Source organism: Chiloscyllium plagiosum, unplaced genomic scaffold, assembly GCF_037043375.1.
Source record: "Chiloscyllium plagiosum isolate Xiang-an unplaced genomic scaffold, Cpla_swu_hap1 HiC_scaffold_1, whole genome shotgun sequence".
Taxonomy (NCBI): Eukaryota; Metazoa; Chordata; class Chondrichthyes; order Orectolobiformes; family Hemiscylliidae; genus Chiloscyllium; species Chiloscyllium plagiosum.
The window spans coordinates 150462781-150486083 of NW_028270139.1; the positions used below are offsets into that span (position 1 = coordinate 150462781).

General features: G+C 43.4%; 1 pseudogene across 4 annotated transcripts in view; it reads left to right on the top strand.

Moving 5' to 3' along the window:
- Window positions 1-725: 725 nt before the first annotated feature.
- LOC122552626 (N-acetyllactosaminide beta-1,3-N-acetylglucosaminyltransferase 4 pseudogene) overlaps window positions 726-23303 on the top strand; it is an 80394-nt pseudogene continuing 57816 nt past the window's right edge. For 2 of the 4 annotated variants that reach the window (XR_015758515.1, XR_015758513.1), the window contains exon 1: window positions 778-791. The product of XR_015758515.1 is annotated as an N-acetyllactosaminide beta-1,3-N-acetylglucosaminyltransferase 4 pseudogene, transcript variant X4 (transcript). Of the gene's footprint in view, window positions 792-23303 lie in introns of all 4 variants that reach the window. The other 2 variants (XR_015758514.1, XR_015758518.1) reach the window with 2 other exon arrangements.

Genomic DNA, 23303 nt, shown 5'->3' on the forward strand with positions numbered 1-23303 from the left:
TGAGGGCGTCACTGGCTAGACCAGTGTTAATTACCCATTCCTAATTGCCCAGAGGGCTGTTAAGAGTCAACCACATTGCTGTGGGTCAGGAGTCACATGTAGACCAGACCAGGTAAGGATGGCCGTTGCCTTCCCTAAAGGACATTAGTAAACCAGATGGGGCTTTCCAACAATTAACAATGGATTCATAGTCATCATTAGACTCTTAATTCCAGATAGAATTAGAATAATCCCATGGTGGAATTCAAACTCAGGTCCCTGGAACATTACCAGGGTCTCTGGATTAACAATCCAGCGATAATGCCATTAGGCTATTGTTTCTCCTCATTAAGCACTCTGCCATCACACACACGGATTGGTCCTTAATGGGGTCTTGTTCTTTCCCTGGTTGTGGGCTGTTTCAGCAGGAACAATGGCAGGGGGGTTGGCATTGCGCCCTAGGCAGAGGGCCTGAATCAGCAAGAGGGAGTGAGCACAGGGCATGTGAAGCTGGATTTGGGAGGAGGGGGGGATGCGTGGGGTCACTGGAGAGGTTGGACGGCATGAAGGGCACGGTACTGGCTATCACTGACTGATTCCACGTCTCTCAGTCAGGCAGAAAATGCCAACTGATTAAACAAAACAGCAGGAAAGGTATGTGAACGAGGCAGGCACTAGGACCCAGTGAGCATGTGTGGCAGCTTCCCTACGTCACAGGGCATCTCATTCTAGAATAAAGTCGCTGCATGGAATGAGCTACTGGTTAGATGAAGCTGGTACTGGTTTGCTGCAGTGAGAGGGCAATCTATCAGGTGAGTACGCCTTATAGTTTAATTTCAATAGAAATGTTATAGGGCACTTAAAGCTTTGATTGCTGTTTGCAGAGAAATACAAATTACAGCAGGAATGAAAATCAAGCCTTGTAGTTTTTGTTCAAAGTGTTTACATTAGAAAGGAAAGGTCTACACTAGAAAGGAAAGGTTTACATCCTGACAACCAAAATACTGACTTTAAACATTTTCCCTTGTTAACACTATCATATTTGTGAACTGAAAGTTTTAGAAAAGGGGAAGTGATTACAAAGTAAAAGGAAGCTGTTATTTTTATGGCTGAAAATGTCTGCCTATTTCATTCTGGCTGACTGTTTGCTCACCTTTTCTATTAAATTGCGTAACTTGAGGGCATACTCTTCTAATAACTGGAGGGTGTTTGAACCATTGCGATGAAGCAGTCTCCCAGCAAATACTGCTTTCAAAGGCTCGATCCAGAAATGAGCTTTCTGTTTTGTTTCTCGTGCAAGTCAAGCTTTTTCATTGTTAAGAGGAGCAGAATTAGGAACGGACTTATATACTCCTTAGGTTTGTTCTACTGTTTAGTAGTGTCATTTCTGGTCTTCCACTTAAGACTGAGACAAAGAAAAATATTTTCACTCAGGAGGTCATGAGTCTTTGAAATTCTTTTCCCCAGAAAACACTGGAGGCAGGGTCTCTGAATTATCTTAAGATGGAAATAGATAGATCCCTGACGAACAATAGATTCAGAGGTTATTGGGGTAAGAGAGAGGGTTGAGTCAGGTCAACCATACTCTCATTGAACGACAAAGCAAGCCCAAGGGATCAAATGCCATACATTCATAGAATCTCTACAGTGTGGAAGCAGGCCATTTACCCTATTGAGTTTACATCGACCCTCTGAAGAGCATCCCACCCAGACCCAACCCCCAACCCCCAACCCCCAACCCCCAACCCCCAACCTTATCTCTGTATGTCCCATGGCTAATTCACCTCACCTGTACATCCCTGGATACTGTGGGTAACTTAGCATGGCCACTCCACCTAATCTGTACATCTTTGGACTGTGGGAGGAAACTGGAGCAAACCCATTTAGACAGTCACCTGTGGGTGGAATTGAACCCGGGTCCTTGGTGCTGTAAAGCAGCACTGAGCCACTGTGTAACCCCAAATGCCCCACTTCTACATCAAGTTGATAAGTTCATTTTATATATGTTTGTGAGTGAAGTAAACCAAAATACTGCATGTGCTGGAAATGTAATGCATAATGTTACAAACATAAACTGGCCAGATAACATCAGCAGAGACTGAAAAGCCCAGCCAGGGTATTGCATGGAAACATGTAAACAAGCTGTTCAACCAGAAGTCATTGCTGAACTACATGGAGACACAGAGAGGTGGGATAGGTCTGACTTGAATATTGAGGTTGTCTTGAAGGTTCAAAATGATCAATTTCAAGAATATTGCAAAAGTCAACTGAAGAACTTCTACCTTTTGGTGCTTTTAAGACTACAAATTAAGTCTCATGTCTGCCAATTAGCACATTATCAAAGCTCAGCAGGAACTAGGGAAGGCAAATGGACTTTTTTTATTTCAAAATATGAAAATGGGGAATTAATATTAAATCTATACAAGGTGCTAATCAGACCACACCTGGAAGACTGAGTAGTTCTGGGCCATTATCTAAGGAAAGATATACTGACATTGAAGTCAGACCAGAGATGTTTTGCTAGCTAAATTCCAGGCATGAATGAATTTTGTTGTGAAGTTGTACAGGATGTTGGTGAGGCCTCTTCAGGAATACTGTGTCCAGTTCTGGTCGCTCTGTTATAGGAAGGATAGTATTCATCTGATTTACCAGGATGTTGCTGGGAATGGAGAGTTTGAGTTATGAGGAAATGTTGGATTGGATGAGACATTTTTCCCTCAAGAGTAGGAGATTGTGGGGTGACCTTACAGAGATTTATAAAATCATGAGGGGTACAGATAAAGTGAATGGCAGGTGTCTTTTCCCTAAGGTGGGGGATTTCAAGACAAGGGGGCATGTTTTTAAGGTGAGAGGAGAAAGATTTTAAAAAGTCACGGGGTGGAGGGGCAATTATTTTACAGAGAGTCTGTGGTTTGTGTGTGGATTGAACTTCCAGAGGAAGTGGTGAATACAGGTAGAGTTACAATGTTTATTGGGGTAAGAGGGAGGGTTGAGTCAGGTCAACCATATTCTCATTGAACTGCAAAGCAGGCTCAAGGGATCAAATGTCATACAATTATAGAATCCCAACAGTTTGGACGCAGGCCATTCGGCCTATCGAGTCACACCGACCCTCCAAAGATGCTTAAAAACATGTTTAGAAGACATTTAGATAAGCACATGAATAAGAAATGTTTGGAGGGATTTAGGCCAAGTGTGGGACGAGTTTAGTTTGAGATTATAGTTGACATGGACTGGTTGGACCGAAGGGTCTCTCCCATGGTGTATGACTCTCTGACTTTGAAAGATTGAATCATTTGGGCTTGTAATCAGTGGAGTTTAGAAGAATGACAGGAGACCTTAGATTCCTATGAGGGGCCCTGACAGGGTAGGCACAGTGAGATTGTGTGTGGGAAAGTTTCAGGTCAGAAGGTATAATCTCAGAGTTAGGAGTCGCACATTTAAGATAGCGATGAGGGGGATGTTTTTCTCTCACAGAAGTCTGTAGAATTCTTTATCACAGATAGCCATCATCACTATGTCATTAGGTATGTTAGAGGCTGAGAAAGAGTTTTACTTAGTCAGGGGATCAAGGCTTATGTGGATAAGGCAGGAAAGTTAAGCTGAGGATCATCAGATTACCTATGATCACATTGAATGGCAGTGCAGATGGGCCAAATGGTCTACTTCTGCACGTTTAGCTTATGGAGCAGATAAATTAATGGGGGGAGAATGTTCCCTCAGGACTTTGCTCATAAGCATATAAGACATAGCAGCAGGAGTTGACCATAAGATCTTACATGCCTGCTTCACCATTCAACATATTCAATACCTTTCTTCCATTCAATCTCCACTTCCTCCCTCTCCCACCTCCTCTCTCAGCATTCTCTCATTCCCAGAGACCCCAAATATGTCTCTATCTCAGCCTGGAATATACAATGATACATGACTCTGTAAACTTGAGGTTTCCAAAGATTCAAAACTCTGAGGGAAGAAATTTCTCCTCATTTCAACACAAATAGCCACCTTTCGTGAGACTGTGTGCCTACCTTCTAGAATTCCCAGCAAAGGAAAACGATGTTCACTGTGAAAAATCATCTCAAAATCTTGCATGTTTCGATGAAATCAACTCTCATTTTTCTAAAGTTGCAGACATAGGCTCAATTTTCCCAGCCTTTCATCATACCAAATGCACACACTATTCCAAGTCTGGTCTCATCAGTGCTCTGTACAATCATTGTTAGATGTTCATTTTTGTGCTCCAATCCACTTATAACAAAGGGGAACATGCTACTTGCCTTTGCATTGGCTTGTTGTTCCTGCCCGCTAACTTACTTGTTCCTTTTGCGACTGCAAGCAAGTGGAATCTGGAGGGTGTGTTCCTTCCCTGGTGCCAGGGTCAAGAATGCCATTCTGAAAGGCGAGGGAAAATAGCCAGCAGTTTTGGTCTGGTTTGGTAAAAGAAGAGGAAAGAGGTCTTGCAAGCAGAATATAGAGAGCTAGGAAATAAATAGGGTGGCACGGTGGCTCAGTGGTTAGACCGCAGCCTTACAGTGCCAGGGACGTGGGTTTGATTCCAACCTCGGGTGACTGCCTGTGCGGAGGTCGCACATTCTCCCAGTGTCTATGTTGGTTTCTTCGGGGTATTCCGGTTTTCTCCCACAATCCAAAGCTGTGCAGGTCAGGTGAATTAGCCAATGCTAACTTGCCCATAGTGTTTGGTGCATGAGTCAGAGGGAAATGGGTCTGCGTGGGTAGCCTTTGGAGAGACGGTGTGCACTTGTTGGGCCAAATGGCCTGTTTACACACTGTAGGGGATTGAATCTAAAAAAATTAAAAAGCTTGATCTCAAAAGGTAGTAATATTAGGATTACACTCAGCGCTACAGGGTAGAGAATTCTGGAAAAAGAGAATAGAACAGCCAACGGCATTTATTGTAGATATAATCCTCAGTAACATGTAAACTCTCCCTAAACTCCCACATCCGACAAGAAGAGCATATCATTCTACTAAGGGCCATTTTTGCTTTTTCCAATCTGCAGATCCAGAAAATAGCCCATTCTTATTCCTCTACAAACACTTCTCCAGGCTTACTTAATACTTATCGTTTTTATTTTTAAGTTTAATCAAGAGACATATCTCAATAAAACATATAATCAGGAAAGAACCCACTGTATTCACTACAGCAGACTTACAGCAAACCCTAAGGCCACACTTAAAACTATTCACTTATCTGTCTCTGTGTTGTGACCTTTCCCAAACAGGTTCCTCCAAGATCAGTTGTGAATGTCACTGTTTGTTAATTTTCCCAGGTGCACTCTGATGTCTAGCGATACATGAATTCAACAGTAAAGACAGTAACTGCGCAGGTTCACTGCTCTGTCAGTTAGCAGTATGGTTTTCTCTCCCTCTCTCTCTCTCTCTCACACACACACACACTCTCCTGCACTGACCTCGCCTTTGTCTGTTCCTCACACTTTTAAAAGTGCCGTTGTTTTGACTTTTTTTTCTCCAAAGTTCCAAAACAATGCAACATCATATAAAACAAAAACATAAATTGCTGGAGAAATCCAACAAGTCTGTCAGCATCTATGGAAAGAAAGTAGGATTAACTTTTTTAATCTAATGATCCTTCTTCACAATGGGTCCCTCTTTATCCATGACACTTATTCTGGGCTTTAGTATAGAGTTCATATCCCATACACATTATCATAGGCTTTATGCCATATAAATAAATAAAATCCTTTGCGTTAGTTGCAGTAGTTGCTGCTCCTAAAATTCGAGGAAATCACCTCCAACATCTAAAATACCTCAAATAAAGGAGCAGCCTGTTTCAGCCAGAAATTTTTCCCGACCTCCATCTTGGATTGGATTACCCAGACCAGTTGAATGCATAGTTGAGAGAATGATGGAGAAGGAAGGGATTTAAATTCTTACGACATTGGGATCAATTTTGATGAAGTTGGACAAGTTGACAGGTCACACAGCAGCAGGACTGGGATCAAAATCCATGTGGGAGTATTTACTAGAGCAGTGGGGAAGGGTTTAAACAAGAATGGCAGGGGCTTGGGATCTGAGTGGGAAGGATACAAGGAAGGAAACAACAATGGAAATGAAAGATAGGAAGGTAGAAAGCAAAATTGCAAAGCAGAGGAAACATGACCAAGAAGCAAGTAGGAATTCAGTAAACGAAAGTAAACTTGTTCAATGCATGCCTGTTTTTAAAAAAATTAAATGCACTTACTTCATCACTAGTTTCATAATGTCATGTCTACTGGTTTTACCAAAGTGAGAGATCATTGATCATAATGTATAAGCCTCAAAAATTCTTCTAAAAACAGGGATAAACTTACAGGCGAAGATTTAACTTTTGGAAGGAAAAATATTTTCAATATTTGATTAGATAAATCCAGAATTGTAGAAATCCAATGGCTAACAATAGACATTTCAGCAAAAAAGAAAATACATTACTTTTCACTTGTTTAACAGCAGGCAAAGAAAATGAGACATTTATTCACAAATTCAACCCTTTTCTTACCTTTCTACTGCAGTCTCTGAATAGACAAATAACATTAGGGATTGTATCTTTTTATTTGGTTCATTGATGCAAATGTAACACCAAAAATGTTGTGAAATTGCATTCAAGTCAATTGAAAAAACGCAGTTAATGCAAATGATTTTATTTGTTTATATGACATAAAGCCTATGATAATGTGTATGGGATGTAAACTCCAAACTAAAGCCCAGAATAAGTGTCATGGATAAAGAGGGACCCATTGTGAAGAAGGGTCATTAGATTCAAAAAGTTAATCCTGCTTTCTCTCCATAGATGCTGACAGATCTGTTGGATTTTTCCAGCAATTTCATTTGTTGCTTTAGATTCCCAGCATCCACAGTTGTAAAATGCAAACACAGTTAATAATGCAAACTAACAGGATTTATTGGACAATAAATGGAAGGACTTAGAACAAGGGCAGGCAGAAGGGGTTAGTTTCAGTTGGAGCCACGCTGGGCACAATGTTGTGGGCCGAAGGGCCCGTTGCTGTGCTGTACAGTTGAATTAGAATTAGAATTCCTACAATGTGGAATGTTCTATGTTCTAATAAGATTAAGACTTAACCTTCTCCTATTTGTGGCACAACTTAGTGTATGTGTCAGTATACAATTCTGTAGACATCAGGATAGAACATAGAACATAGAAAAATACAGCGCAGTATAGGCCCTTTGGCCCTCGATGTTGCGCCGATCTAAGCCCACCTAATCTACACTAGCCCACTATCCTCCATTTGCCTATCCAATGCCCGTTTAAATGCCCATAAAGAGGGAGAGTCCACCACTGCTACTGGCAGGGCATTCCATGAACTCACGACTCGCTGAGTAAAGAATCTACCCCTAACATCTATCCTATACCTATCACCCCTTAACTTAAAGCTATAAATTAATCTTTGGGGTTTTCTCTTCGTGGTTCCTTGGAGCTTATCCCTTGTTTCCCAATCTCTTGAAGCTAGTCTCTCAACTCACGATATACTTTAAGCTTTTATCTTAGTCAGTTTAACTAATGTACAAGCAAATCTGCCTGGCAGCTATATGACTTCAATTCTGATTGCCCATTCAACCTGAACCACTGTAACCATAGATACTCACAGAATACTTCTCTCACTCTCTGTTAGGATAGGCTGGGACTTTTTTCACTGGCGTGTGGGTGATTGAGGGATGAACTTACAGAGATTTATTAAACCATGAAGGGCATAGATAAGGTGAACAGCAAAGGTTCTTTTTTTTTCCCCCGAGGATGGGGGAGTTCAAAACTAGGGGGCACAGTTTTAAGGTGTGAGGAAAAAGATTTAAAAAGGACATGAGTGGCAACTTTTTCACACAGAGGTTAGTTTATATGTGGAACAAACTGCCAGAGGAAGTGATGGAGTCTGGTGCAATTACGACATTTCAAAGACATTTGGACAAGTACATCGAACAGGAAAGGTTTAGAGGGATATGGACAAAACACAGGCAAATGGGACTGTGTTTGGGAAACATAGTCAGCATGGACTGGTTGAATGGCCCATTTCTGTGATGTATGACTTGATGACTGTATGATCCCTTCTGAAAGGAGTTTCCACAAAATTTCTCACTTTGGTTGAGTTTCTCCTAAGGCCCACTGGTGATTTCCAACACTGATCCAATACCTATACTTGGATATGTTATGGCAAACCCATTATCTTATACACAGACTCCTTGAGTTAGAACTTATGAGCAGGAGTAAGACATTCAGCCCTTCAAGTATGCTCTAGCATTCAATAAGGTCATGGCTGATCCGGTTATGGTCTCAGCCCAACACAACCTATCTTGCTCCACCCCAACCCAAACCCCAATAGCCCCTAACTCCTTCAAATCAAAACTCAATTGTATATTACCTTGAAAAATTCAATTACACACCCTCCGCTGCTTTCTTAGAAAGATGATTCCTCAGTCAGACAAAATTACACCTAATTTCCATCTTAAAAGGGATACGTTAATCTTAAACACCGTTCCTGAGGTCTGAACCCCCCCCAAAAAGGAAATATCTTCTAGTTTTTACTCTACCATGTTCCCACAGATTCTTATGTTTCCACAAAATCATGGTTCATTTTTCTAAACTCCATCAGTCACAGGGCAAAAGTGAAGACTGCGGATGCTGGAGATCAGAGTCAAGATTAGAGTGGTGCTGGAAAAACACAACAGGTCGGGCAGCATCCGAGGAGCAGGAAAATCGATGTTTCGGGCAGGACCCCTTCGTCAGGAATGGCCTGAGGAAGGGCTCCTACCCGAAACGTCAACTTCTCTGCTCCTCAGCTGCTGCCTGACCTGCTGTACTTTTCCAGCACCATTCTAATCTTGACTCCATCAGTCACAGGCCTACCCTGTCCAATTTTCCCTGTTGTTCCTGAACATAGTCAAGTACATATTCCTATTCCGCTTTGAATGCAACTGTATCCTTTTTCTAATAAGGAGACCTGGGTGTTCTTGTAAACCATGCAGTAAAAGTAGTTTTTCAGGGGCAGTAGACAATGAATGGTCTGTTGGTATTCATAGTGAGCGGATTCAAGAACAGGAGCAGTGACTTGGCTGAGACCACTTCTGGAATGTTGTGTGCCGTTTTGGTCTCCTTAACTGAGGAAAGATAGTCTGGCTGTGGAAGCAGTACAACAAAGCTTTACCAGATTAATTCCTGGGATGGCAGGATTTCTGGATGAAGAGAGACCATGGTCTCTCAGCAGTTAGGACTATGTTCATTGAAGTTTAGAAGAATAAGAGGAATATCAATAGAAACCTGTTACATTCTAACAGGACTGATAGTAAAGTGGCAAAGTGTTCTTTAAACATATAGTTAAAATATATATTAATAGTAAAAGATTAATGAGGGATAGAGTGGGGCCCATAAGGAACAGGCAGGGTAAGCTGCTCACTGGAGAACAGGGTATGAAATGAATACTTTGCTTCTGTCTTTGCTAAATTAGAAAATGGTGACAATGGCCCAGTTGAAAATATGGGTGTTGAGCAACTGAGCAGTTTGGTGATAAATAAAGAAGAGGTGCTAACAAGGCTGGCAACATTCCAGGTGGAGGGGTTGCCAGGCCTAGATGGGATACATTCTCAATTGCTGAGAGAGGCAAGGGAGCAAACTGCAGAGTCATTGATAGAAATTTTAGAAGTGTCTCTGAATGCAAGATTAGTCCAGGGGGAATGAATGATTGCAAATGTGACACTGGTGCTTAAGAAATAGGCAAAGGATAACCAAGGAAACTACAGAGCTGTCAACTTGACATCAATAGTGCAGAAACTGATGGAGACCATAATACAAGGTAAGATAAATATACATGGAGAGAAAAATAAGCTAACATTAGACAGTCAACATGGCTTTGTCAAGGGCAGGCCATGTCTGACCAAGTTAATTGTGTTCTTTGAAGAAATGACCCAGGCAGTGGATGAGGGTAGTGCTTTGGATGTTGCATGTTTGGACTTTCAGAAATCATTTGATACTGTGCCACACGGCAGGTTGGTTGCAATTTAGTAATATTTGAAATTGATAGGTCCTTGGCAGCATGGATTAGAAGTTGCTAAAAAATAGAAAACAGAGTGTAAGATTAGATGAAGACAAATTGAAAGTGGTGTTCACAAGGTATTGGGATCCTTGCTTTTTCTGAATGATGTGTATGAACAATTTGGAAATGGGTGTTGAAGGTATAAAGTCTAAATTTGCTGATGGGTTTAGGGTGAGGGGGAAAAATTCAAACTGGACTTAAGGGGCAACTTTTTAATGCAGAGGGCAGTGCGTGTATAGAATGAGCTGTCAGAGCAAGTGGTGGAGGCTGGTACAAAACAACATTTAAAAAGCATCTGGATGGGTATATGAATAGGAAGGATTTAGAAGGGTATGGGCCAAGTACTGCAGAATGGAACTAGATTAGGTTTGGTTATCTCGTCGGCATAGACGAGTTGGACCGAAGGGTCCTTTTCCGTGCTGTACATCTTTGTGACTCTATGATTCTATGGGGAGAATAGTGAATTATGAGGATGATGCTGAATGACTTCAGAGGGACATTGAAAAGTTGGCCAAATGGATAGACACCTGCCAGATTAATTTCAATACAGAGAAATGTGATAGAAGAAATACAGCGAGACAGTACAGGCCTCAATGGTACAACTTTGAGGAGAGTACAGAGTAGAGGAACCTCGGTACTCCTGTGCATGGTTCTCTGAAGATGGCCAAGCAAGTTGTATCAGTTGCTAAAAGGCTTATAAGATCCTTGAGTTTATATATTGAGGCATAGATTATAAAAACAAGGAAGTTATGCTACACCTCTACAATTCATTAGTTAGACCATATTTGGAGTATTGTGTTCAGTTCTGGGCACCTTATTTAAGAAAGGATGTTAAAACTCTGGACAGAGTTCAAAGGAAATTTTCTAGACTGATGCCAGAAATTAGGGATTTTAGATACAAGGAAAGATTAGAGAGATTGGGCTTATTGTCCTTGGAGCAGAGACATGACCGTATTGAGGTACTCAAAATTATGAAAATGTTTGAGAGAATAAAGAAGGATATTCTGTTTCCATTAGTTGGTTTGTGAGTAACTTGGGGTCACAATTTCAAGATTGCCAGCAAGAGAGCTATGAGGGTGATGAGGAGAAACGTCTTTACTCAGAGAGTTGTTAGGATTTGGAATGCACTGCCTGGGAGAGTGGTGGAGGTGGATTCCTTATGGGATTTCAAAAGAGAGCTGGATATATATTTGCACGGTGGCGCAGTGGTTAGCACTGCTGCCTCACAGCGCCAGAGACCCGGGTTCAATTCCCGACTCAGGCGACTGACTGTGTGGAGTTTGCACATTCTCCCAGTGTCTGCGTGGGTTTCCTCCGGGTGCTCCGGTTTCCTCCCACAGTCACAAAGATGTGTGGGTCAGGTGAATTGGCCATGCTAAATTGCCCGTAGTGTTGGGGTAAATGTAGGGGTATGGGTGGGTTGCGCTTCGGCGGGTCGGTGTGGACTTGTTGGGCCGAAGGGCCTGTTTCCACACTGTAAGTAATCTAATCTAATCTGATAGGGATGAATTTAGAGGGTTATGGATATAGGACTGGAGAGTGGGTCTAGCTGAATAGATCGTTCAGGAGTTGATACAAACATGATGGGCTGAATGACCTCCTTCACTAGTGTAAAATTCTGATTCTATCATGAGACAGAGTAAATGTAAGAAGGAATTTCCTGACAACTGGGAAGTCCAGAATCTAGAACCAGAGGACCCAGTCTAAGAAATTAGGATTGGAAAATAGTGAGCCTTTAGAATATTCTGTCCTAAGCAGTTGAGGTCAAAATAATGAATGTTGTCAAGAAAAGGAGTAGACTAGAATTGCAAGTATAATGCTGTTTCACCTGGAAGGTGGGTTTGGAGCCTGGGACAGTGAGGATGGAGGAGGTGACTGTGTTACACTTTCTGCATGGAAAGGTGCCATGGGGTAATGAAAAAGTGTTGGGAGTAATGGAGGAATGGACCAGGATATCACGGAGGAGATGGTCCTTGCAGAATGCTGACAGTAGAGGGGAGAGAACAGTAGATGTGATTGATGGTGACAACCGGCTAGAGGTGGCAGAAATGGCAGAGGGTGATCCTTTGAATGCGGAGTCTAGTGGGATGGCCTTATAGTTGTTCTGGGAAGGGACAGAAGTGGTGAGGTCAGAAGTGTGATAGATAGGTTGGACACAGCTGAGGACCTGGTCCATCACAATGTGGAGGGTGAAGTCCTTAACTGAGGAAAAAGGATGTCGTGTGGAGGCAGCCCAGTGAAAGATGGCATCATCAAAACGAATGTCATGGAGTTAGAGCAACTCTGAGAAGGGAATGGAATCCTTGCAGGGACCAGGAAGTGAGGTGAGGTAAATGTAGGAGTTGGTGGGTCTTGAATGGATATTGGTGGTCAGTCTATCCCCAGTGTAGTCAAGGAAGGAAGGGTACTCCCTATTCGTTTTTCTCCATTGCTCTTTCAAAAAAGGCTAACATTCAAAGGATAAAGAGAACAAAGATCAATACAGCACAGGAACAGACAATTTGGCCCACAAGCCTGAGTCAATTCCTATTCCTTATTTATATCCGCTACTTATTGCCCATGTGCTGTTCCTATCCCTCTATTCACTTCCCGTTCACATGTCTTATCAAGATGTGACTTAAATGTTGACAATGTGCCTGCTTCTACCACCTCCACTGGCAGTGTGATCAGGGCACCTACCACTCTTTGTGTGAAAACCTTTCCCCGCACCAATCCCCTAATCTTTCCCCCTCTCATCTTCAACCTGTGAGCTCTTGTAGTTGGCCTTTCACCATGGGAAAAGAGCCTCTGACTATCCAATCTAAGCCCCGTATAATTTTGTAGACCTTTATCATGTCAGTCCTCAGCCTCTGTCTTTCCAGTGAAAACAATCCGAGTTTGTCAAACCAGTCTTCATAATTAAAATCCTCGGGATCAGACAATATCCTGGTACACCTTCTCCATATCCACTCCAAAGTATCCACACCTTTTTGCTAGTGTGATGACCAGAACTGCACGCAATATTCCAAATGTGGCCGAATTAAAGTTTGATATAACTGTAACATAATACGATGCCCTGGCCAAGGAAGGCAAATGTGCTGCATGTCTTCTTGACCACCTTAACCACCTATATTGCTACTTTCAGGGATCTGTGGACCTGTCAAAGATCCCAGGGGTCTACCATCACTGTGTAATTTGCACCTGAATTTGATCTTCCAAAATGCATCATCTCACATTTATCCAGATTAAACTCCATCTGCTAGTTCTCTGCCGAAACCTGCAACCTATCTATACCCTGTCGTATCCTTTGAGAGTCCTCCTCACTATTTGCAACTCTGCCAATTTTGGTGTCATTCACAAACCTACTAATCAGACCACCTACATTTTCTTCTGCATCATATATACATATTATAAACATATTTCCCACACTGATTGCTGCAGAACATCATTAGTTATGACTTCTATCCTAAAAAATACCATTCCACCACTACTCTCTGTCTTCCGTGACCTAGCCAGTTTTGTACCACCTAGCCAGCACACCCTAGATCCGATGAGACTCTACCTTCTGCACCAGCCTGCTATGAGGTACCTTATCAAATGCCTTACTAAAGTCCATGTTGACAATAACCACTGCCCTTGCAGCATCAATCATTCTTGTCACCGCCTCTGAAAACCCAATCAAGTTGGTGAGACATGAACCTCCTCTCACAAATTTGTGGGCCTATCACTAATAAGTTCAGTAATTTCCAAATGTAAATAAATCCTCTCTCTCAGTATCTTCTCTAAGAGCTTCCCACCACTGAAATCAGGTTCACTGGCCTGTAATTACCTGGATTACCTCTGTTCCCCTTCTTAAACAAGCAACATTATTGGGCATTCTCTATACCTCTTGAACCTCACCTGAGGTCAAGGTGAATGCAAAGATATCTGTTAAGGCACCATCTATGTCCTCCCTTGCCTCCCATTGTATCCTTGATATATTCCATCTGGACCTGAGAACTTGTCTACCTTAATACATTTCAAGACATCCAACACTTCCTCCTTCATTATGTTGTTCTGCCCAAGAGTAGTTATACACCTTTCCCTAACCTCAACATCCATCATGTCTCTCTGTGGGACGCTAGGGAAGTGATTGTTGGGCCCCTTACTGAGATATTTATTTCATCAATAGTCATAGAACATAGAACATAGAACATTGAAGAATACAGCACAGTACAGGCCCTTCGGCCCTCGATGTTGCGCCGATCCAAGCCCACCTAACCTACACTAGCCCACTATCCTCCATATGCCTATCCAATGCCCACTTAATTGCCCATAATGAGGAAGAGTCCACCACTGCTACTGGCAGGGCATTCCATGAACTCACGACTCGCTGAGTAAAGAACATACCCCTAACATCTGTCCTATACCTACCCCGCCTTAATTTAAAGCTATGCCCCCTTGTAATAGCTGACTCCATACATGGAAAAAGATTCTCACTGTCAACCCTATCTAAACCCCTAATCATCTTGTACACCTCTATCAAGTCACCCCTAAACCTTCTTTTCGCCAATGAAAACAACCCCAAGTGCCTCAGCCTTTCCTCATACGATCTTCCTACCATACCAGGCAACATCCTAGTAAACCTCCTCTGCACCCGTTCCAGTGCCTCCACATCCTTCCTGTAGTATGGCGACCAAAACTGCACACAATACTCCAGATGTGGCCGCACCAGAGTCTTATACAACTGCAACATGACCTCAGGACTCCGGAACTCAATTCCTCTACCAATAAAAGCCAGTACACCATATGCCTTCATTACCGCACTATTTACCTGGGTGGCAACTTTCAGAGATCTGTGTACATGGACACCAAGATCCCTCTGCTCATCCACACTACCAAGTATCTGACCATTAGCCCAGTACCCCATCTTTTTGTTACTCTTACCAAAGTGAATCACCTCACACTTAGCTACATTGAACTCCATTTGCCACCTTTCTGCCCAGCTCTGCAGCTTATCTATATCCCACTGTAACCTGCCCCATCCTTCCTCACTGTCTACAACTCCTCCGACTTTCGTATCATCTGCAAACTTGCTCACCCAACCTTCTAACCCCTCCTCCAGGTCATTTATTAAAATGACAAACAGCAATGGTCCCAAAACAGATCCTTGCGGAACACCGCTAGTGACGGCACTCCAAGATGAACCTTTGCCATCAACTACTACCCTCTGCCTTCTTCCAGCCAGCCAACTCCTAATCCAAACCTCCAACTCACCCTCAATGCCATACCTCCGTATTTTTTGCAGTAGTCTACCATGGGGAACCTTATCAAACGCCTTACTAAAATCCATATACACCACATCTACCGCTTTCCCCTCGTCCACCTCCTTTGTCACCTTCTCAAAGAATTCAATAAGGTTTGTGAGGCACGACCTGCCCTTCACAAAACCATGTTGACTATCCTTGATCACATTATTCCTATCCAGATGTTCATAAATCCTATCCCTTACAATTCTCTCTCAGACTTTGCCCACAACAGAAGTGAGACTCACCGGTCTATAGTTACTAGGGTTATCCCTACTCCCCTTCTTGAACAAGGGAACCACATTTGCTATCCTGCAGTCTTCTGGCACTATTCCTGTAGACAACGAGGACATAAAAATCAAGGCCAATGGCTCTGCAATCTCCTCCCTTGCTTTCCAGAGAATCCTAGGATAAATGCCATCAGGTCCAGGGGACTTATCTATTTTCACCCTTTCCAGAATTTCCAACACCTCTTCCCTCACATACCTCAAAGCCATCCATTCTACTTAATTGTGACTCAGTATTCACATTGAAAACAATGTCCTGTTCCTGAGTGAATACTGATGAAAAGTATTCATTCAGTGTCTCCCCAACCTCTTCAGCCTCCACACGCAACTTCCCACTACTATCCTTGACTGGACCTATTCCTACCCTAGTCATTCTTTTATTCCTGACATACCTATTGAAAGCCTTAGGGTTTTCCCTAATCCTACCAACTAAGGACCTTTCATGTTCCCTCCTTGCTGCTCTTAGCTCTCTCTTCAGGTCCTTCCTGGCTACCTTATAACTCTCAATCGCCCCAATTGAACCTTCACGCCTCATCTTTACATAGGCCACCCTCTTCCATTTAACAAGGGATTCCAATTCCTTCTTCAACCACGGGTCCCTCACACGACCCTTCCCTCCCTGCCTGACGGGTACATACTTATCAAGGACACTCAATAGTTGCTCCTTGAACAAGCTCCACATATCAATTATGCCCTTGCCTTGAAGCTTACTTTTCCAAGCCACACATCCTAAGTCATGCCTCACCGCATCATAATTTCCCTGCCCCCAGCTATAACTCTTGCCCTGTAGTGCACACTTATCCCTCTCCATCACTCGAGTAAAAGTCACCGAATTGTGGTCACTGTCCCCAAAGTGCTCACCTACCTCTAATTCTAACACCTGGCCTGGTTCATTACCCAGAACCAAATCAAGTATGGCCTCACCTCTTGTTGGCCTATCTACATATTGTGTCAGGAAACCCTCCTGCACACATTGGACAAACACTGACCCATCTAACGAACTTGAGCTATAGCTTTCCCAATCAATATCAGGAAAGTTAAAGTCGCCCATAACAACCACCCTATTACTTTCACTCTTCTCCTGAATCATCCTCGCAATCCTTTCTTCTACGATTCTAGGACTATTAGGAGGCCTGTAAAAAACTCCTAACAGGGTGAGCTCACCTTTCCTATTCCTAACCTCAGCCCAAACTACCTCAGATGGCGAGTCTTCATCCATCGTCCTTTCCACAGCTGTAATACTATCTTTGACAAGCAATGCCACACCTCCCCCTCTTTTACCCCCACCTCTGACCCTACTAAAACATTTAAACCCTGGAACCTGCAACAGCCAATCCTGTCCCTGTTCTACCCATGTCTCCGTAATAGCCACAACATCGAAGTCCCAGGTACCAACCCACGCTGCAAGTTCACCTACCTTATTTCGTATACTTCTTGCATTGAAGTATACACACTTCAAGCCACTTTCCTGTTTACAGGCACCCTCCTTTGAAATTGATGCCATGTTCCTAACCTCCCTACACTCCAGGTCCTGCACCCTAAAGCTACAGTCTGTGTTCCCATGCCCCTGCAGAGTTAGTTTAAAAACCCCCCAAGAGCACTAACAAACCTCCCACCAAGGATACTGGTGCCCCTCACGTTCAGGTGCAGACCATCCTGTTTATAGAGGTCCCACCTTCCCCAGAAAGAACCCCAGTTATCCAGATACCGGAATCCCTCCCTCCTGCACTATCCCTGTAGCCACGATTTAACTGTTCTCTCTCCCTATTCTTCGACTCTCTATCACGTGGCATGGGTAACAAACCAGAGACAACAACTCTGTTTGTTCTAACTCTGAGCTTCCAACCTAGCTCCCTGAAAGCCTGCCTAACATCCTCAGCCCTCCTCCTACCTATGTCATTGGTGCCAATGTGGACCACGACTTCGGGCTGCTCCCCCTCCCCCTTAAGGACCCGGAAAACACGATCAGAAACATCACGTATCCTTGCACCTGGGAGGCAACATACCAAACGTGAGTCTCTCTTGTTCCCACAAAACCGCCTATCTGTGCCCCGAACTATCGAGTCCCCAATTACTATTGCTCTGCTCTTCTCCACCCTTCCCTTCTGAGTAACGGGGACAGGCTCTGTGCCAGAGGCCTGAGCTCCGTTACTTACCCCTGGTAAGTTGTCCCCCCCAAAAGTATCCAAAACGGTATACTTGTTCTTGAGGGGAACGGCCGCAGGGGGTCCCTGCACTGGCTGCTTCCTCCCAGTCCCCCTCACTGTCACCCATCTATCTGCCATCTTTGGAGTTACTACTTCCCTAAAGCTCCAATCTATGACCCCCTCTGCCTCCCGAATGATCCTAAGTTCATCCAACTCCAGCTCCAGTTCCCTAACACGGTCTTGGAGGAGCTGGAGATGGGTGCACTTCCTGCAAGTGTAATCAGCAGGGACGACCATGGCATCCCTCACCTCAAACATGTTGCAAGAGGAGGTGAGGTGCCAGAAGACTGGAGATGGCTAACATGCTGCCACTATTTAAGAAAGGTGGTAAGGACAAGCCAACTTGACGTCAGTGGTGGGCAAGTTGTTGGAGTGAATTCTGAGGGATAGGATTTACATGTATCTGGAAAGGCAAGGACTGAATAGGGATAGTCAACATGGCTTTGTACATGGGAAATCATGTCTTATGAACTTGATTGAGTTTTTTGAAGAAGTAACAAAGAGGATTGATGAGGGTAGAGCGGTGGATGTTATCTATGTGGACTTCAGTTAGGTGTGCGACAAGATTCCCCATGGGACCCTGGGTAACAAGGTTAGACCTCACGGAATACAGGGAGAACTAGCCATTCGGATACAGAACTGGCTCAAAGGTAGAAGACAGAGGGTGGTAGTGGAGGGTTGTTTTTCAGACTGGAGGCCTGTGACCAGTGGAGTGCCGCAAGGATTGGTGCTGGGTCCTCGACTTTTTGTCATTTGCATAAATGATTTGGATGCGAGCATAAGAGATACAGTTAGTAAGTTTGCAGATGACACCAAAATTGGAGGTGTAGTGGACAGCGAAGAAGGTTACCTCGGATTAGAACAGGATCTCAATCAGAGAGACCAATGGGCTGAGGAGTGGCAGGTGGAGTTTAATTCAGATAAATGCAAAGTGGTGCATTTTGGGAAGTAAATCTTTGCAGGACTTATACACGTAATGGTAAGGTCCAAGGGAGTGTTGCTGAACAAAGAGACCTTGGAATGCAGGTTCGTAGCTCCTTCAAAGTGGAGTCGCAGGTAGCTAGAATAGTGAAAGAGTTTGGGATGCCTTACTTTATTGGTCAGAGTATTGAGTATAGACTTTGGGAGCTCATGTTGTGGCTGTACAGGACATTGGTTAGGCCATTTTTGGAATATTGCATGCAAGTCTGGTCTCCTTCCTATCGGAAGAATGTTGTGAAACTTGAAAGGGTTGAGAAAAGATTTAAAAGGATGTTGCCAGGATTAGAGGAGAGGCTATAGGCTGGGGCTGTTTTCCCTGGAGCATCAGAAGCTGAGGGGTGATCTTATAGAAGTTTATAAAATCATGAAGGCGATATAGGTAAGGTCTTTTCCCTGGGGTGGGAGAGTCCAGAAGTAGAGGGCATAGGTTTAGGGTAAGAGAGGAAAGATATAAAAGAAACCTAAGAGACCTAAGGGGCAACTTTTTCACGCAGAGGGTGGTGCGTGTTTGGAATATGCTGCCAGAAGAAGTGGAGGAGGCTGGTACAATTGCAACATTTAAAAGGCATCTGTATGGGTATAAGGATAGGAAGGATATGGGCCAGGTGCTGGCAGGTGGGACTAGATTAGGTTAGGATATCTGGTCAGCATAGACGAGTTGGACCGAAGGGTCTGTTTTCATTCTGTACATCCCTATGACTCTCTGAGTTTTTGACTCTGGATAATAGGTATCCCAGTTTTGGCTTCTGATTATTGATATTGTCAGACACAAAGGAGCTCAAATGCAAAATGTATCCAACCATAACCTTAGAATTTACTCCTGTGTTCTTTTTTACCCCTTAAACACTGAAGGAGCATATTTGGCACTCAAAAAAATGCTAAATTAAATCTTTCTTAAAAATATCACATTAATACACAAGTCAGGATTTTTAATCACTAAACTTATTGGGTAGTATTCAGTAACTTAAGCCTTACTAATTATACAAATATGTCAATGTGGATGCATGCAATAAGACTTATCCTGAAACCCAACCCCACTTGCCTTCAATGTACGTTTACTCTCCAAAGGATGTTGGTAATTCATTTATTTTGGCTGAATACTGCATGTGTTAAAGTAAAGAACCATAACTCTTAACCAGGAGGAAGTGAGGACTACAGATGCTGGAGATCAGAGTCGAGAGTGTGGTGCTGGAAAAGTACAGCAGGTCAGGTAACATCCAAGGAGCAGGAAAATCCCCTCTGATGTTGCCTGATCTGCTATGGTTTTGTAGCACCACACTCTTGACATAAATCTTAATCTTTTACTGCTTTCCCCTGCTTTGACGCTATTTGCTGCTGTTTTCTTAAGTCTGCAGCCTTCCTGATGAAATCTGGGTATGATTATCAAAGTAAATACTGCATTGCTGCCATATCTCTTTGTTTGTAAACCTACGTACTCCTCCCCCGAACCATCCCCCCTCACCCTATTCCCTAATTAGTTTCAAGTTTTTCAACAACTCCACTTATTCTATTTGCCAGGTTCAAATGGCACCCATCCCGTTGGAATAGGTGTCTGATGTTAGTGCCCCATTAACCAAAACCCATTCCACTTTGACCAAGCTTTGAGCCATATTGCCCGTGGCTCAGGGAGTCATCTTCAGATTATTACCTTGGCTGGGCTCTGCTTGTTAGTTTCACTCCAACACCTTTTTAGCAGAACCTCCATCCCAATCTTATCAAAGTCACTAGTGCCAATGTGGATGAGGACAACTCATTAGTGGGCGGCACGGTGGCACAGTGGTTAGCACTGCTGCCTCGCAGCGCCATAGACCCGGGTTCAATTCCCGACTCAGGCGACTGACTGTGTGGAGTTTGCACGTTCTCCCCGTGTCTGCGTGGGTTTCCTCCGGGTGCTCCGGTTTCCTCCCACAGTCCAAAGATGTGCAAGTCAGGTGAATTGGCCATGCTAAATTGCCCGTAGTGTTAGGTAAAGGGGTAAATGTAGGGGTATGGGTGGGTTACGCTTCGGCGGGTCGGTGTGGACTTGTTGGGCCGAAGGGCCTGTTTCCACACTGTAAGTAATCTAATCTAATCTAACTCAATCCCTCTGCTCCCTCTCCAAGTTCCTCTCCAGCTCCCACTCCAGGGAAAAAAAACCTTGTCTATATCCTCAATCCATGCGCTTCATGATTTTATAAATCTCTATAAGGTCACCCCCTCAGCCTCTGATGCTCCAGGGTAAACAGGCCCAGCCTATTCAACCTCTCCCTACAGCTCAAATCCTCCAACCCTGGCAACATCCTTGTAAATCTTTTCTGAACCCTTTCAAGTTTCATAACATCCTAGCGATAGGAGGGAGACCAGAGTTGCACACAATATTCAAAAAGTGGCCTGTACAGCCGCAACTCCTGTACTTAATAGTCTGACAATAAAGGAAAGCATACCAAATGCCTCCTTCACTATCCTATCACCTGCGACTCTACTTTGAAGAAACTATGAACCTGCACTCCAAGGTCTCTTTGTTCAACAACATTCCCAAAGACCATACCATTATGTGTGTAAGTCCTGCTCTCATTTGCTTTTCCAAACTGCAGCACCTCGCATTTATCTAAATTAAACTCCATCTGCCACTCCTCCGCCCATTGGCCCATCTGGTCAAGCTCCCCTTGCAATCTGAGGTAACCTTCTTCGCCGTCCACTACATCTCCAATTTTGGTATCATCTGCAAACCTCTTAACTACATGTCCTATGTTCACTTTTAAATCATTTATTTTTGCATGAATTCTAATTATGGAACCATTCTGTATTCCGGGAACTGCTCGTAAAGTTTACTGACATGAATGACAGCTCATAATTAGGCTTGTTTGTCTTTTAAAATTCATGCAATTTAATGACTAACCAAACAAGGATGTTATATTTTAAATTTTATTGTCATACAGTCAGTTTACAAGCTTGGAAGTTCCTCTAATAGGTCTGTCCACTTATGCAACTGCATTTTTGGTGCACAATTGGAAGTGCAGGAGACGGTAAAGAAGGTTACTTCAGAGTACAATGGGATCTTGATCAGATGGGCCAATAGGCTGAGGAGTGGCAGATGGAGTTTAATTTAGATAAATGCGAGATGATGCATTTTGGAAAAGCAAATCAGAGCAGGACTTACACACATAATGCTCTGCTCTCGACATTTCCTTCTTTTGTACTGGTTCAGGGATTGCCTTTCACTGAGTGAACATTCAGATTCTCAGTTAAATTGAAATCCATGCATATCAGGGAAAACTCCACAAAAGCAAAGATTCTTGCAATAAAAGAGAAAGTATCTGTGCTTCAGGATCGTGTGCAAGGTTCAGCCATCTTCAGATACTTCATAATCTTCCCTCCATCACAAATTCTGAAGTAGAACTGTTTGAAGAATATTTAGTCTCATTCTTAATGCCTCAGAAAATGAAACAGTTTGAACCCCTTATGCAGAAAGACTTGGATCACATCTAGGCATGAATTGAAAAGTAGGGTCTAGATTAGAGTGGTGTCGGAAAAGCACAGCAGGTCAGGAAGCAGCCGAGCAAAAGCCCTTCACCAGGAATGCCCGAAACGTCGATTTTCCTGCTCCTCGGATTCTGCCTGATCTGCTGTGCATTTCCAGCACCACTCTAATCTAGACTCTGGTTTCCAGCATCTGCAGTCCTTGTTTTTACCTATGAATTGAAAAGTCATATTTGTGCAACACAAGTTGCCATCAATTATCATCTCCAGGAGAGGAATTAACTATCTCCATTCAATTTCATTCACTCCTGGAATTTTGGAATTGCTGGCTGGGCCAACTTTTGGAACATAGGACATTGAATGTTACAGTGCAGTACAGGCCTTCCGGCCCTCAATGTTGCGCCGACCTGTGCAACCAATCTGAAGCCCACCTATCCTACACTATTCCATTCTCATCCATATGTTTATCCAATGATGATTTAAATACCCTTAAAGTTGGTGAGTCTACTCTTGGTAGTCTGGATGAGCAGAGAGATCTTGGTGTCCATATATAGGGTGCAGGCAGAGTGTTGCAGGCAGGGTGTACCACGCCCCTACTGCTCTCTGAGTAAAGAAACTATCTCTAACATCTGTCCTATATCTATCACCCCTCAATTTAAAGCTATGTCCCCTCATGCTCGCCGTCACCATCTGAGGAAAAAGGCTCTCACTGTCCACCTTATCTAACCCTCTGATTATCTTATATGTCTCTATTAAGTCACCTCTCAACCTTCTCTCTAGTGAAGATAGCCTTAAGTCCCTCAGAATTTCCTCGTAAGACCTTCCCTCGATAACAGGCATTTTCCTGGTAAAACGCTTTCCAAAGCTTCCACATCCTTCCCATAATGCAGTGACCAGAACTGTCTGCAATACTCCAAGTGCAGCTGCACCAGAGTTTTGTACAGCTGCAACATGACCTTGGTCTCCAAAACCCAATCCCTCTACTAATAAAAGCTAACACACCGGATGGCTTCTTCACAAACCTGTCAATCTGGGTGGCAACTTTCAGGGACCTTTGTACCTGGACAC